At 39.3% G+C, this 18268-nt stretch overlaps 1 protein-coding gene across 2 annotated transcripts in view; it reads right to left on the bottom strand.

The window, feature by feature from the left end:
- LOC129749817 (serine/threonine-protein kinase Genghis Khan) overlaps window positions 1–18268 on the bottom strand; it is a 69370-nt gene that overhangs the window by 44333 nt on the left and 6769 nt on the right. The gene's annotated exons all lie outside the window — the stretch shown is intronic.

Raw genomic sequence — 18268 nt, 5'->3', positions numbered from 1 at the left:
GAACGTCAAATAATGTCGTAGATCGAAATGTCTCAAGCCAAGGGTGATTCATGCCGAAATTCCGCCGGAGGCGAAAAAAATTTCTAACTGACTGATCAAGTAATTTACCGTTACTACCGTCAATATTAGCACGCGCAATTCAAATTACTCTTTCATTGGTTTATTTTCGGTGAAAAAAGTGACTTTTGGTGATAAAAGTGACCATTTTTCGGAAAATAGTGACTTTAGTGACCAAATGATGAAAAAAGTGACTTTTTAGTGACTGACCCAAAAAAAATGACCAAGTCACTAAAAAGTGACTCGCTACCAGCCCTGCTATCGTCTAATAGAAAGTTTGAAATGAAGGAATCGATTAATCGTCCTGTGTTTGAATTATTGCCTTGATGTGATGCCTAATAACGTAATTGTTGCAAAAACATTGAAAAATTATTATGGAAAGCCCCTTTGCCGACTCCTTGTCAAAATATGACATCTGAAATCAATTACCTGTGCTGTAAAACTCACATGTAAAAATTTTCATTACAATCCAATCGAAATCAAAACAATATCGCAAAAACAGTGAACAGATTATATTTCGCGTGAGCTTTCATGACGTCGTATGAAACATCTTAAGAATCTACAGAAAAACAGCAGCGAAAGTTATCAAAAAAATTTTGAAATTTTTATCTCACATATGGAATACATAAGTATTCCAGACAATAAATATTCTAAATGGAAAAAAGAAGCCGCTAGTTTAAGTTTTAGTTTTCGTATTGTTTTAAAATTTAACTGTTTGTTAAAATTTTGTTTCATACGAACGTAATGAAAGCTCACGCCAGATATGAACGACCCTTTTTGACGATTAGAATTCCTCAACAAATTTAGTTCATGAGAGAGTTTTGGAAAAAGGATTGAATTTTAAGAAAAAAAAAATTTGAATGTGTTTTTGAAATCCTACACTGAAAAAACTCATTTCAAAACCTGAAACTTAATTTCCCAGAAACCGTCATCTCAGAATTTGATGAATAAGGTCTACAGATCGTCCATGGCAATTTGTGCATATTTAAAAGAATAGTTTTTCTAACAAAAACTTTTTCATGATTTATTTTAAAAATCATATAATTTATTTTTTCAGTGTAGATTTCCAACCTTCAATTAAAAAACTGCTTCGTTGAATTGATTGTGCTGATTTCGAAGAAATAAGAGCTTCGATTGTAATAATTGATGGTAAAGGTAAGTGGAATCATACACTGAAAAAATGCATACTAAAAATTTGAAGTTGAATAAAAAAAAAGCCATCTCAGAATTCGACGATTTTTATTTAAGTTCGTGGATAATAATGTAGACTACAACTCTTCTGAACATCGCAAAGAGAGCACTCTTGAAGGAAAAAGTTTTTCTAACAAAAACTTGCTATGTTTTTTTTTTTATGAAAAACGAAAAACAAATTTTTTGGTTGTATAATGATAAAACTTAATTAGAAGTAGATCATTATAGTAATTCATTGACTCTGGGCATATTTAAAAATAAGAACTAACATAAAACATATAATCGCAATTATTGTAGATGGTGGAGGGAAGCTCTTTTTTAAAAATGCATTTTTTCAGTGTAGACTTTTAAAATATTTTTTTCTTAGAATTCAATCATTTTTCTAAAGCTCTTCCGTAGACCACCTTTTAAAATGTTAGTTTAGATCTTTTTTGGGAAAACTAAGTATGTCGAGTGCCTTAACTACGTGAGGACTATACACACATAAAGTTTCTTTCAATTCTGAAAGGGTCATGCCAGATACTGTGTCGAGTTGGCGCGAAATCCGTCATGTATAGGTAATAATGTCAATATCGTAAAAACATTAAACTGTTGATATGGATGATTCCTTTCGCCGACCCCTGACCCAAAATTTGAGTCCTGAAATAAATTACCCGTCCCTTAAAACTCCCATGTACAAAATTCCATATCAATCAAATGTCAATCAAATCTAGCGTTAACGTCGCACAAACAGTGAATAGTTTAGTATAGTAACGCTAATATCGCTAAAACAATATTTGTCTTGTATGGACGACACCCCTGAAAAATGCGAAAATTTTTAGGAGTCTGTTTTGGGATGTTTTTGGGAATTTTTGATGATGTTTTTGTGGGTGTATTAGCTCTAATCTTCATCTTTCAACTGACGTGAACAATGCAGTATGTAGTAGAGTATACTGCAAGATGTATACAAAGGAGATAAAGGGTGATACGGTCAAAGTTTGGTCAATATCAACTCGACGTATTTCTTTCAATTTTGCATTTAAAAAACCTGAACACCCCTCATTTTGAAGGTGTGTGTGTAGAATGTTGCTCCTATTTTGATTTAGAAATTCATTCTTCAGTTGTCAAAATGCCGTCCAAGGAAGAAGAGCAGCGTATCAAAATTTTGCTCGCGCATCGCGAAAATCCGAGCCACTCGCACGCAAAGCTGGCAAAATCGCTAAAAGTTGCCAAATCAACCGTAACAAATGTAATTAAAGTGTTTGGGGAACGTTTGTCGACAGCCAGGAAGTCTGGATCGGGGGGAAATCGAAAACCGGAAGCCCCTGAGACGACAAAGAGAGTAGCCGGTAGTTTCAAGCGAAACCCTAAGCTCTCTCTCCGAGATGCCGCAACTAAGCTGGGTGTATTGCCTACAACCGTGCATCGAGCCAAAAAACGAGTCGAACTATCGACTTAAATACAAGAACACACGATGATGCTGACGAAGTTTGACTGCGTGGTAATGGACGACGAAACCTACGTCAAAGCCGACTACAAGCAGCTTCCGGGACAGCAGTTTTATACGGCCAAAGGAAGGGGAAAGGTAGCAGATATTTTCAAGCACATGAAACTGTCAAAGTTCGCGAAGAAATATCTGGTTTGGCAAGCCATCTGTACCTGTGGCTTGAAAAGCAGCATTTTCATAGCTTCCGGGTCTGTCAACCAAGAAATTTACGTGAAAGAGTGTTTGAATAAACGTCTGATGCATTTCCTGAAGAAACACGGTTGTTCCGTACTATTTTGGCCGGATTTGGCATCTTGCCATTACGGTAAAAAGGCCATGCAGTGGTACGCCGCCAACAACGTGCAGGTGGTTCCCAAGGACAAGAACCCTCCCAACATGTCAGAGCTCCGCCCAATTGAGAAATACTGGGCTATTGTCAAGCGGAACCTAAAGAAGACCAAAAAACTGCTATGGCAAACTGGCTGTACAGAATCTGATGGCAGGGGTTAAGCGTAAGGCCCGGCAATTCGAATTTGGAAAAGCGGAAGCCTAACTGAATATTTTTCCTGAATTTTAAACTAATTAAACTTGAAAAAGAAATTTAATTTGATTTTTTAAATAAACGATTTCACCGATTTACACGCGTTTTCCCTTGACCAAATTTTGACCGTATCACCCTTTATTTGCAGTTTGCTTCTCGCCCAAAAATCTCACAAAGCGACTTTAACATTAGACTGAGTCGATTTAGGGTCATTTTTGAATTTCTCAAACCCTGTGGTCTAAAAAGCTTCGTTTTGGCTCAAAACTTATACATGATATTGAAATTCTTTGGTGCAAAGTTAGGGTAGGAGCGGAGATCCTAATTATCGTAAACGTTCATGGTCCAAATACGAAACAACATAGCTTTCTAAATAATTTAGCAGAAACGACAAAAAAAGACAGAAGAAAGTTGATAATTTTAGGCGACTTTAACGCACAACTTGGTAGAGAAGACTTATCTAAGGCGGACGAGGAGATCATTGGTAAACATCTAGGGCACGAACACTGCAACGATAATGGTGAATTATTTAAGATGTTTCTTCACAACACTTCTCTTAAAAACATTTCATCATTTATTGGCAAGGGGACTGAATCAACTTGGAAGAGCGGGGGAAGGGAAAGTCAAATTGACCATGTTTTGAAACCTAAATTTACTGACTATCAGATTAGATACATAAAGGGTTTTTGGACAGCAACAAAAACGGACCATAAATTAATTACCGTTGGATTAGTTTTAAGAGCAGGAATTGAGAAAGTTCATCTTAATAAACAACATAAAAAATTGAATTTTGAATTGCTTCAAATACCGAAAATAAGAGAAAAATATCATAAAAAATTAGAAGAGGCCTTTGGTTCAGTTTCTATGGAGAGTAGTATAAATGATAGATACAATTCATTCGCAAAGAATATAAAAAAGGCAGCAAATGAGACAATTTCAGTTTCAAGAAATCCAAGCACTCCTAACAGAAAAAGGGCATTAACACGTCTTAAAAAAGCTTTGGAATTGACTAAAAAGCATCCAGACATGCAAAATCTCAAGTACAATTTATCCAATAAAAAATGTGAATTCTACGAAGCGGTTAAAAAACACAAAGAAAAGGAGGTAACGATATTTTTCAAGAATTTAAACGATTTTGATGCAGGAGTTCGCGCAAAAAAACGTATAACTACCTTAAAGAATTTGTGGCAAAGAAGAAAAGAAAAATTGCAAATATAAGCTCTAAAACTTGGGAGAATATTTTAGCTCTATGTCAAGGAGCAGGTGTTGAACTATGTCATGAACATGACTATACTCCTCTTCCAAATCCACCTACTTTTGAAGAAATCAGCAATATAATAAAAAATTTATGTAATGGCAAATCGGCTGGCTCAGATAAAGTACACACAGAATTTTTAAAATACGCGAACGAGGAAACCATAAAACTTTTAGCAGAATTAATCAAGGATGCGTACATTTTAAATGAAATTCCGACAGAGTGGAGCAAAACAATCCAAGTGCCAATCCCAAAAAAAACAGGAGCTAGAGAACCAGATGATTTCAGGAGGATATCATTATGTAATGTGGTATATAAAGTCTATGCAAGATGGTTAGATAGGAAAATAAGGTCTTTTACAGATGAAGTAGGATTACATCAGGCTGCTTTTACAAATAACCGATCTACAGAAGACCATATTTTTGTAGCTAGACGAGTTATGGAGGAATATTGGAATGCAGGACAGGATCTTTATGTTTTGGCATTAGATATTAGGAAAGCATTCGATAATGTAGATTTGAAATGTTTAGGAAATGTTTTAATCAGCTTGAATGTACCATCTCGACTGACTGATAGAGTTCTAGCAGCCATTCGAAACGAAATGACGAGAATCAGGTGGGAGAATCAGCTTTCGGAGGAAGTTAAGAGAGGAATTGGTATCAAACAGGGTTGCCCTTTATCTCCACTGTTGTTTAATTTAACAATGCAAGAAGTTCTGCTAAAAGTACAAGAAAAAGTACCTGAATTAAAACTAATGGGATTAAACATGTTAAAATTACCACTTCTCTTAGCTTTTGCTGATGATTTGTTGTTGATAACCTTAAACAAAGCTGATTTAGATAGAATAACTGAAGCTATTGAACTAGAACTAGGAAAAGTAGGTCTTAACATCAATAGTCATAAGAGTCAAGTATTGGTGAGGTACCCAGATAATGCCAAGCAACCAGATGAGTTAATAATAAATGGCAAAAAGTTCCAAGTATGCTCAAAACTGATATATTTAGGAGTATGTATTACTGCTACATTGAACAGGAAAATGTCAAACCGAGATAGATGCAGAAATGCACTGAAGGTATCTAAGTTAGTGATAGAATTTTGTAAAAAATTCAAACCCAGTTGGGAATTGGGAAAGCTCATATATAAAACTGTGATCGCCCCATCACTTCTATACGGGACTAAAGTGTCAGTTCTGGTCAAAAAAAGTAGGATTTCAATGGCCAATTATGAAAAGTTTATCCTCCGACAAATTTTCATGAATTGTGTAAAGCCTAAAGATCTTAAGTTCAATGCCAGAAAATTGTTAGATGGGAAAACTATAAACAGAAGGGTTAGGGTAGGAAGAATTTGCTATTATGGACACATCAAAAGAAGAGAGCCAGGTCACCCGCTACAATTGGCGTACAATATGGAAGCTAATAAAAGGAAGGAAGGAAGGCCAAGTCTGACTTGGAAAAAGATGCTAGAAGCAGACTTCCATAGGCTAGAATTTGAGTCAGAGCAGGGTTGGAACAATATTGTTAGTGACAGGGACAAGGTGAAAAAGAAAGCAGAAGAATTATACAGAAACATAGAGAGTGAAATCTCGGATGGGGAATCCTCCGGTGATGAAATTAAACATTGGAAACTCAAAAAAATTTAATGGTGAATGAAGAATGAATGAATATGCCAATCGTTTTATTTATCTATTAGTTTGTTCTTTCCTACTTTTAGTTCTCTTCTTGATTCTTTTTTACTTTTGTCTTGACCATCTTGTTCATACACATTTAATAATTATTCAATTTTTATTTCAGGAAATACAGGTTTGCTAAATCTATCAATATTATCATCATTATTACCATCATTTATATATTCATATTTGGAGGGGGTGGGGAAGGGCCATCCGGACACCTGATCGAAACGATGTGGAGGGTAGAGTGCACTGGGCAGTTACCCTCGTTAACATGTCGCAGAGAGAGGGAGGGTTCGTCTTCACATCCTATGGAACATTTCACATAACAATGGCTTGATTTTCAATTGATTGTCAATAAATTGTACTTTCGGTGGAGACATATCTACTATCCTTACCCCACAGAATAGTACAGGTTACTCTACTTGTACATTCATTCCCTTGAAACAGTCCACTCAAAGGCATTTTTAGTCAATGAGTTGGAAATCGAGATCGAGTTGTTATGTGCGAATAGTTCGCTGCAAACGGGCTGTGCCACGCTACATAGGATGTTAGCTTACATCACATACATCACAAAACTTATACATGATATTGTGCATAATTTTTAATTACCGTTAACATGAATAAATTTGAATTTTTAGGTTTGTATGGGAAAATTGAATATTTTGTGCTGAAACATCAACATCATTTTTGTTTCTTCTGTGAACCGAGACCGTTAATGGTTTTTGTGCCGATTTATAAATTCTCAAAAGGAAATTTTTCGTATAACAACTTTGTCGGAGACCGTATCATCGTATCTTATTAGGCAAAAAAGTTATTAGTAGTTTAACAGAGGTATGTCTTTTGGCATTGATAAACAATAAATTCAATTAACATCACATAACGAAAGTGGACTGGATAAAAACGAAGATTTTTAAATCATGTTTACATCAGGAAAAGTGTTTATTAACTTTTATAACAGCTTTTGGCAATTTTCTATTGGTCATAATGTAGATAATAGAATTAAAAATCTCACACGTAAATTTTTAATGAATGACACTGCAACTAAAAGCTTGATAAAATTCAAAAAGTTATAGCTACAATGCCGTTGATTACCTGTAATGAAACAAAAATCATAACCGGTAGCGCCATGAGTTGTGCTGCACCAAATTCAACCAATAGTACAATGAAACTTGTTTATGGCTCTCAGATTAAGCCCACTTTGTGTTGGACTTTATTGGTCACATGACATCGTCATACACAGAGAAGGGAACCTAATAATCGTGCAAGCGAATGGTAGAGTCATAAAACTGTGTTCATATAAAAATAAACCTCCGCTAGCAATCAGAAAAAAAAACATGTGCCATTTTTCTGTTAATGTTGATTGTGGTTTCATTACGGGTGCACATGATTTGCTGCTGCCGGACGAAGTTTAGGTGAAATTTAAATTAACGAAATGCTAATGCGCTACAAAGCTGCATCAGGAATCATGTGAACGAGCATGTTATTACCCTTTTTTATGGGATACAATTACATGTATTATTGCACTGTCGTTGTTTCATCTTTGGTTTACACCTCTATTCATTATTTGAGGGACCTAACAGATCATTACCGACATTGTGTAGGGTCGTGGTGCAAAAAACATGGTTCAAACAAGAGGCGAAATGTCCACAGGTTGACATTTGTTTTCTTTTGTGGGGAACTGTTTTTTGCGATTTAGACTTTTGAAGCATGAAATCAGAATCAAAATGGACCTAGATGTCGTACTTCCAGAACACATGGTGATCCTGCCTTTTCAATGGCATGAAGATTTGGTGAAATTTCAATTCCAACAGTTGTTTTGATTCAAGTGATGCATGCTTTTTGTTTATTGTCTTTGTCTCTACATTGCAAAGATTTTCAAAGTAATTTGAGTAATTGAAGGAATATTTATTTAAAAAAACTTTCATTGTCGTTCTATGCTTTGACACTCACGTTCAGCGTAAAACGCCTTGAGGAATTCCTCCCTTGAATCGAATATCATGAATTGCATAACGTGTTGTAGCCGGTATCTCACGATCCATTCGTACCAGGTGGTCTCCTCATCCGAGTATAGGGATCGAACGGAGTAAGGCAACCATAATATGTAGTAGGAACACAACCTGAAGCGCAAGTCAACTTCTAATTTCCCAGCCATATATGCTAATGATCGCTCTCGGTTTGCTGCTGATATTCAACAAACCTCACTTCACCTTCCCTCTCTGTCTGTCAGCGATTCTGATTGAAACAGTATGGATGCTGCACTCTCAAGTTATAGTCCAATAACACCTTTCTTTTGTGATTTTGAAGGCACAGTAAGGAAAAGGCATACATTTTGATTCTTTTTAAATAAATGATTATATTACAGGTCGATATAAACACATCTTCTGAAGATCTGAAGAAGAAAAATAAATATTATGCAACAATAGGTTAAAACAATAAATTGAGCTGGCCTATTTTGAAGCACCCATTTCAGTCTTAGCACGGATTTTCAAACCACAACAGCTAACATAACACGCAAAGGCATGTTACGCTAGCACCTAGAAACAAAATCTACATATTTTTTCCCTGTGTATGCGCTTCACTACTCCGGGTTCGGATGAATCCAACTTTCACATGCTGCAGCAGCAGCATATACGAGAGAATTGCATACACGCCACACTTGAAAATGAGATTAAATTTTACGGTCGATGATGCACGAATGTAGCGCACGCTTTTTCGCCATTTTTTCCGCTTTATTGTTGTTTTTGTTTTGAGGGTTTTTCGTAACAGCCTTCCTCCATTGCCACCCACTTTTGCATTTACCCGAACGAAGTTTTCTCACAGAGGCAAGCGCTAAATCGTGCATATTCGTGAATATAAATTTTTTCTATACCTTTTAGCAACCGTATATCTAAAGGGCCTGTTATTGCATCAGACAGAAAACCATTCCAGTCCACCGTATGGTTGGTTGATGGTGGCAAGCATTCTTTCACCGAAACCGGATGACTCGAGGAACCTACTCTTATGTACCTTATGCCGAGAGTGGGTCGACCGACCGACTGACTGACTGACTAAAAATGGCCTCTTCCTCTTAGCCGTTTGTTTGGTTCCGGAAGAAGAAAGAGCTATGTGTTTAATTGTGGCATCGCCCATCTGTGCTGTCAGGCGCTTGAATGGGTCTGCGAAGCGAGTTGAAGCCGGCTTTAATTTGTTTCTAGGACCAATTAATCTAGAAAACAACTTTCAGCCTAGCGTCTTCATATTTTAGATATTTTTGCCTATTTTATATCTTCAAAAATAGCTAGAATCTTTTAATTCACAATAAAAAGAAAATACAAAATACCCAAAATAATTGTGATATTACATGCAAGCAGTCATAAAATGAATTTCTGTCTGTCTGTTCTCTATAAACTCGGAAATTACTGAACCGATTTGCTTGAAACTTGGCAGTTGGGAGTTTTTGAGGTCGAGAAATGTGTTATGATTAGAGACTCATCTTCCTCTCTCTAAAAAAAAGAAGTGTAACATGCATATGACGCTCTTTAGACCGGTTGTACTCTACGGGCACGAGACATGGATATTGCTCGAGGAGGACCTGCGTACACTCGGAGGATTCGAGCGAAGCGGTTGTGGAGAACAGGAGAACGGAGTGTGGAGGCGAAGGATGAACCACGAGCTCGCGCGACTCTACGGCGAACCCAGTATCCAGAAGGTGGTGAAGGCTGGCCGGATACGCTGGGCAGGATATGTTGCGAGAATGCCGGACGACTGTCCTGCAAAACAGGTGTTCGCTACGAATCCGTTAGGAACAAGACGAGCGGGGGCGCAACGAGTGAGGTGGTTAGACCAAGTGGAGCGTGATCTGGCGAACGTGGGGTGCCCGAGAAATTGTAGAACGGTTGCCATGGACCGAGTGAATTTTAGGAATTATGTTCGTCAAGTTATGTCGTGAGACGGAATACTATGTAAATAAATAAATAAAATAACTTCCTCCCTAAAAAGGAGGATGGGGTCTCCGAAACAAAAGATCCATGTTTGCATAACTCGAGAACTGCTTATGCAAATGGAGCCAAATTTGGCATGTGACAGTTTTTGGATACGAGGAATGTTTCTATGATGGTTTGGTACTCCTCTCTTGTTTCAATAAGAAGATAGGAAGGGAGGGAAGTATGGGATTCTCTTATAATTTTTTGCATGACTGAAGAATTAATCGATCACATGCAATTATGCACGGAAGCAGCACAGATTCTCCGTAGATCTACGGATCTTAAGCACTTCTACGGATCTACGGATCGATGTTCGAAATCTACGGATTTTCAACATTTTCTACGAATTGACGAACAAATATAGAGAGATTCTGCGGGAAAACGTTAATTCTATCTGACGTCAAAACAAGGTCATCCAGTTTCGTTTTGCCAAATTCAGTACATTTCTCGTCAAAACTACGGATTTGAGCGGTTTGCAATCTGGCAACGCTGTATGGAAGGGTATTTGGATATGAGAAATGTTTCTCAACTAGTTTGAGACCTCTTTCTCTTTCCAGTGCGGGGATATGAAGAAGAGAGGGGAGTTTTAATACTAGAGGACTGATCAAGCATAGGGAACCAAATTTAGCATGGTAAGGTATTTGGATACGAGAGTAGTTTCCATGATTGTTCTTCCTGCCTTTCCCCGTGAGGAGAAAGAAAGGGGGAAGGGGGCCATACAATTTTACATATCCCGGGAAATCATAGAGCAAATGGAACCAAATTTTGCATTGGAGGGTGTTTGTATATCGGCAAAGTTTGATGCCCCTCCTTTCTCCCAATGCAATGGACCGGAAGTTAATTTATTTTAATTTATTTTATGAGAGAGGCTTGCTTGGTAGATTTGCCTCTATTTGAAAACTTATTTGCTAGTTACATTAGCCTCCCATACTTAACTAATGCTTAACTCAAAAACTTACCTAGCAATGTGGTATGGGAAGGAGATTGAGTTATCAAGCGAATGGAACAAAATTCATAGAATAATGAACAGGAAAATGAATCAAATTTGGTAGGGGAGGCTAGGGGGACATCACGAGAGGGTTGTAATTTTTAAATAATTTAAAAAAATGGAATATATCGGACAAATCTTATATGCTAAAAATGAATAAAATCCACATTTAACTTGAGCTTGCTATCAACTACGGTCCACCTACGGCCCCTCCTGGCCATGGCATAATGGTTGCACTTTTAGACCAATGCTCCTAACACCTACAATTCCTAAGTTTCCCTTTGAAACTCCTGAACGTTCCTTAAGAGGCCATACTTTCAAGAATAGGGATGAATCAGCCCAGTGGATGCAAATCCTGGCAAAAGATACTTTCAAAAAAATTTTAACATTTTCTGTAAAGAAAAGGTTCATATAAAAAATGCATAAAATCCACATTGCATAAAAACAAAGAAATTCACATTGCACAAAATTGAAAAAAAAATATGATCGAAAGTTTAAAATATTTGGAATATGTACAAATAATGTTAAAGCTACCATCTCCCCATTCTTTGTTCTTGGCCCTCGTAGTTGTTTGAATATTCGATTGATTGAGGTTGGAACTTTGAGTGTTAACACTGAAGCGTACATCTTTCAAGCGTATAATGGCTAATATCTTACTACTTAATGCTAATACCACAGAAAGAGTACTATATACACACTAAGATTTTCATTCGATTTCTAGAAAAAAAAATTGCTGGAAACGTTCAGCAATCCAATTTTTTGCTGTACACCAGCAAACGGTTTTCTAATTGCTGGATTTTTCAGCATTCGGTCGCGGTCTTGTCATTTTTGCTTTTCAAATTGGATTCTGTTAGTTTTCGCACGCTGAAGCATGGTGTGTTTACAAATTTTGGTTAGATTAATATGATTACTTTTATTTTCCTCTATATTCAAGCATCCAGGCATCACGTCAAGGGTGAGTTTTCATTGGACAAGTATATAAAAGATACTTATCAAAACTATTTTTACAGATGGCGGCTGATCAACACTTTTCACAAAGCTGCCACCCCAGAGCCGGTGTTGGAATATCAAAAAGTATCGTTTTCTGGATTTTAAAGCAATTTAAATTGCTGAAAATTTGGCTGTGTACGCCTCTGACTTAGAATATTTAAGCGCTATCCTCTAGCTAGGCTAAGTATGGACAAAAAACCCAGGAAAACTAAGATTAATAACACTTGAAATATCATGTTTTTTTTTTATAGAAACGCAACAGTAGATTTCTGTTTCAAAAAATCGTTCCAAGATCCTAAATAAAATTACTTCATTTGAATTTCATATCAAGAGTTTAAATCCGGGCAATCGGTCCGGGCCGGACCTTTGCTTATTTTTGTATTAAATATTCGTGCAAGTCCGGGTAAAACCGGGCTATCTGGCAAGCTTATTATATAAGGATTAGTAAAAAATTGGGTTCCTTATCGGGTCCGAAACATATTTCAGATCTAGTTCCGGATCAGCTTTCAAATTTGGTTTCAGATTTAAATAATCAACAGAATCGGAATCGGGTTCAGAATCAAAATCAACGTCAGAAATCAGGACTAGAACCAGGATCAGAATTAAGATCGGCATCATGATCAGGAATCTCAGGAGCATCAGAATCAGGAGCTACGATTATTATTAGGTTTCGGATTAGGATTCTGATTCTTTAAAATATGAAGTTTAGCGAAGTAAATTATAGTATCTAATAAATAGGTGGAGATGAACAAACTTTCATCTTCTGTGTTAACACAAACACAAAGTATCACGCGAACTCGTACCGCTACCGTTTCAATTCCATATTCGAGGCTGGATAATTGATTTTGATGTGTAAACAAAATTCAGATGAAGTTTAGGGTAAATATGTTGAATCTCATTGACAAAAATAAACACAAAAATAGAACCCAAATACCACCAAACTAAATTTAACCTTTCCCTGTACCAAACGGGAGAAAAAAAGGTCACGAAACAAGCTGGAAACTGAAAGGAAAACAATTTGTTTACTTCAGCATTTGCTGTAGCTACTGCCATGGACGATGAAAGTGTAGATACGTAAACAATCAAGTAAAACGCTCCACGGGGGTTAGGAAAGGAGGAAAACGGATGTTGTTGACGAGCCGTCACGTCTACGGCTTAAATCCAAATGAGTGAGCGAGAAAAGGGGGGGGGGGGCGCTCCTGTTGGTAAAACGTCAATGCATTTATTGCTGCTGCCGATGATGGTATGTTTTTGTCGACTAAAAAAGTTTTTCATTGCTGTTATCCATCCTGCTTGCGCCGTTCAAAACGATCGGCTATTTGTACCTATACTGTATAGATACGTATAATCAAATAATCTGAAAAAGACCTGCTGAGGACCGAACGGATTTGGATCAGCAAGGAGTTGTGGGAGGAACAAGCGGAAAATGGCCACCGAATCGTTTGTTTGAACAGAAGCGTAAAATGCAAAAGGTGGATTAAAACCGAGCAAGTAGAGAGTATATACTCAATGTTCAAAAACGGTCCAAAGACTTCGAATGAATAATTGTTGTGGTGGGTTTTCCGTTTTTGTTCTGTAGTAATGGCAGTGAGGTGTTGCACTGCGAAAAGCTTTTAATGATTGCCTTGACCCACGACGATGGAAGTTTTCCGAATGGCCTTCCGGAAGAAAAGTAGCTACAAAAACGCCAGTAACACACGATTTATGACGAGCGCATCTTGAATGAGGCTAAACGAACCGAGAACGTTAGCTGGTCAAGCGGAAAATTTGTTTTATTTCGCCGTGGGTAAGGGAAAATGCTGTTCCATAGAAATCGAAAAACGTGGACCGGGAAAAGTGCAATCGACAGTCAAGTAAGACATTATTTTGGTTTCAGGTTATTTGTTGGGTTGAGTTGCCGGCCGGCGCGAAATGGAAAAACCCATATAAATCGGCCCGTAAAGTGAAAAGTGAACGATCGGTTCGGAAGGTCGAATAAAAACAAACGGAACGGAATACGAGGGTGATGACTAATTTCGAGCCATAAAATGTGTCCCCTTTGAAATGGCGGAATCGTTCTCTTGAATGGTTCCTGTGGTTCTTGAAAGGCGAACGGAGAGTTGTCGTTAGCTTTGAAAAGGTTATCGGGAACCGAGAAGAATTATTGTTACTCTCAATAGAGTTGGTTTTGTGGTTGAGTTCCCTGTTTTCCATCAATTTGAAATATACGTTAAAGGGGAGGTGAAAAGATAGTATCAGGTGATAGATTGTATGACACTTTATTTCACACCAACAAATGGTGTTTATTTTAAAATCTAAGACGACAACATTTTTAAAGACGGCAAAAATCTATGTAGGAAGTTTACTAAGACAGGTTACAAAGTAGGTACATTTAGTTTTATTTACATAGTTTTCCGTCTCACGACTGGACTCCACTTGGTCTCACCACCTCGCTCGTTGTGCCCCTGCTCGTCTCGTTCCTACTGGATTCGTAGCTGTTGAAAACGCAGGTTTCAGTGGTCTTTATTCAGATTCGTCTTATATTATAATAATTAGCGATAGCTAATTGTCTCTTTCCACTTCTTATATCCCTAACTGAGAAAGTACTCATTTCTCAATGAGTAAAACGAAACTTCTACCCAGAATATCTGGCAACATTGTTGTGTTACCACGAATCCAATTTGAGTAGTCTCGCTTAACCGTGTGATGATGTAAACATTTGTACCGCGTTTAACATCATCACCTGTCATCAGCAATCATTGATCCATTGTTCTCGATTGCGAATTGGACACAAAGCATGTGGAGAAAGAAAACAAACAATGGTTTGGTTCTGCTCGTGGCAACAGAAGTCGTCTGCTGATGTTCCGGATGCCGGAGGAAACCGTAAGTTTCAACGCCTTCTCTCAATCAGTAAATTGAGAATGGTAACGCTTTCGTGACCGAACCCACTTGTCCAGTAATAACAAGGTCACGATCGACGGCGACGAGCTGGAGATAGTCGAAGACTTTGTCTATCTCGGCTCACTGGTGACCGCAGACAATGACACCAGCCGTGAGATCCGGCGGCGAATTATCAGCGGAAGTCGTGCCCTACTATGGACTCCACAAGCAACTGCGGTCGAGAAGACTTAGCCCTCGCACGAAGTGTGACCTGAATATGACGCTCATTAGACCGGTTGTTCTCTACGGGCACGAGACATGGATATTGCTCGAGGAGGACCTGCGTACACTTGGAGTATTCGAGCGACGAGTGTTAAGAACCATCTTTGGCGGCGTACAGGAGAACGGAGTGTGGAGGCGAAGGATGAACCACGAGCTCGCGCGACTCTACGGCGAACCCAGTATCCAGAAGGTGGTGAAGGCTGGCCGGATACGCTGGGCGGGACATGTTGCGAGAATGCCGGACGACTGTTCTGCAAAACAGAAGTTCGCTACGAATCCGGTAGGAACAAGACGAGCGGGGGCGCAACGAGCGAGGTGGTTAGACCAAGTGGAGCGTGCCCGAGAAATTGGAGAGCGGTTGCCATGGACCGAGTGAATTTTAGGAATTATGTTCGTCAAATTATGTCGTGAGACGGTATACTATGTAAATAAAAATAACGCCTTCGTGAACGCATCAGCTGGCTGATTCTCAATAGAGATGAGTCTCAAAGAAAGCTGACTGACTGCATACTTCACGTCCAGATGCTTCATCCGCTGATGGGTCCGCGCCTCTTTCAGGTACTGGATGCAAGGAATCTTATCCCCCATAAACCTGAAAGGAGTGTAAGCCACATCCAATTCACCCAGGAAGTTTATTAACCACAAACCTTCCTGGAGTGAATGACAAAGACTGACTGTCTGCTAAAGTTTCGTTGACCACGAAACCAGATTCCCGAAGATCTGTTAAGCGTAGCCTGATACAGATCTTCGATCATCGGAGTTGTTCGCATCAGCATATCGGTGGTACCTCGAAGGTGTCGCAGAATACGCTGCAGGCCTTGCCAATGCCTATCCGCCGGGCTGGCCTGGTATTTGCTCAGTGCGCTAACCGCAGCACAGATATCTGGTCTCGAAGATGTCGCCAGATATTGTAGACAATCGACCAATTCTTTCACCATCGTTCAGCTTCGTCCAGCGAACGTTTGTGTCAAGCGGTGTGCTTATGGGTTTACAATCGACCATACCGAATCGTTGCAGAACCTTCTCGACGTATCCTGATTGCGAAATCTCGACGACGCTATTCGGGAAGTTTCGCTTGATGGTTATCCCCAAGAAAGTCTTGACTTCGAGGCGATCAACAACTACACACTGTTAACCACAGTGTGATCGGGATCACACGGCTAACCGCTCAGATGTGTTTTCTGTTGTTGGTACATCGGCTGACCGCTCAAATGTGTTTTTAAGTGCTCGCACATCGACTGGTTGCTCGGATGGGGGCTGTTGTCCTGGCTCATACACACCGGCTAACCGCTCAAAGGTGACGGCCTCTGATGGGTCTTTGACAGGCTTCTCGATGTCCTTCTCTGGCACAGCACAGCCATGCACTGGTTCTAAAACGCTGGTTTCATCGGAGACCCCGTTGCGAAGAATCTCGATGGATTGGCTCGAACCATTCCAAAGGCGGTATCCGTTTTTCGCGTAACCCACGAATACTAGACTTTCGATTTCGGATCAACCGAAAATGCGCAGGTTGCTCAGCTTTGGCCTCTGACCGTACCAGATCTCGAAAGGAGTCTTGTTGACCACAAGACCTCCAGATCACCAACTATAGTTTATATATATCTGTTTGTGGGATACGCAGCGCACAAAACAGCTTCGCCCCACATAGCCTCGTACCGCTTGAAGCTTTCGAACACCTCGCTCTTGTGTTTGAGGTCATGAAGTGGGTAAAGTCGTCAATGAACGTGGCGAATAACGAAATACGTCAAATGTCGGAACCTCCATATATTTACCCATAAACAGTTTCGAAAACTGTTGGCTGCTTGTCTACCCGCCATACAGCTTTGGCATACAGCTTGTTTCTCCACCTTGGCTAAAATATTGCAAATATCCTCTACCATATAGTCACGGACCATTCGCTGCAACTCTCCAACCCCAAGATGTCCGAGTCGCATATGTCATTGTTTGACTGCTGGCTGACTATCAAGCAAGGCTTTCCGCTTGATTTTAGGGCTCCAAAACACATCCAAGCAGTATAAATCGTCCAGGAGTTTTCTTTGGGCGAAAACCTCCCCTGAAAACTCAAACTTGACTTGTTTCTCGAGAAAAGTAAATTTTTTCCCGTTCTCGGTGCACTTTCTGACCAAAAGAAGGTTTTCGTCGAACTTTGGAATCAAAAGTACATTGTAAAATTTAAACAGTGGACTTTCCAATTACACTGCTCAAACATTCGCCAGTCTTAGCTGTGTTGATGACATATGGCTCTGCCAGAGTCTTGACATCAACCAAAAGGCTCTGATCTCGCACCATGTATTGAGGGGCACCAGAATGGATGACAAATCGAACTTTATTTTGATTCTGGTGGCTGATAACCTCAGCTTGCGAGCGATGAGAATTTATAGCAGGCTGTTTTCTGGTAACCCCAGGAGAACAACCTCTTTAAGCTATCAACGCAGAATTCCGATGACTCTGAGAAACCTTAAAATTCAGCAGCATGGATTGGTTGAAGTCGCTGGTTACTACACCCACAAATCAGCCTCTGTGCCAATGGCGGCATCATTGGTACAAGGCATCATTGGTACAAGAAGATAACGCGACCGGTGCTGATTCGATTTGCTCCCACCGGCATTAACCTCCCAAGTTAACCGAATTGCGTATGTCTGAAAGAAACAAAATAAAAACGAATTCACGTCCCTCCCTATCGCATCACAAGACGAAGAAGGATAGAAATAAATACCGGGCAACACCAGGCAGCCAGCGAACCGAGCACTGTGCGTGTGTAGCAAAAGCAACAACAAAAATATTCCTTCAATTCAATCCGCCGGCAAACAACCACGGCCAAGCTGTGCGTGTGTATGTAGTAAAAGCAACAAAAAAAACCTTGCTTCTATTCAATCCACCGGCAAACAACCACCGGCTAAGCTGTGCGTGTGTAGCAAAAGCAACAACAAAAATATTTCTTCCACCGGCTAAGCTGCGCATGTGTAGCAAAAGCAACAAGAAAAATATTTCTTCCACCGGCCAAGCGGTTCT

Source organism: Uranotaenia lowii, chromosome 2 (assembly GCF_029784155.1).
Source record: "Uranotaenia lowii strain MFRU-FL chromosome 2, ASM2978415v1, whole genome shotgun sequence".
Taxonomy (NCBI): Eukaryota; Metazoa; Arthropoda; class Insecta; order Diptera; family Culicidae; genus Uranotaenia; species Uranotaenia lowii.
This window is presented reverse-complemented; position numbering and strand designations above follow the sequence as displayed.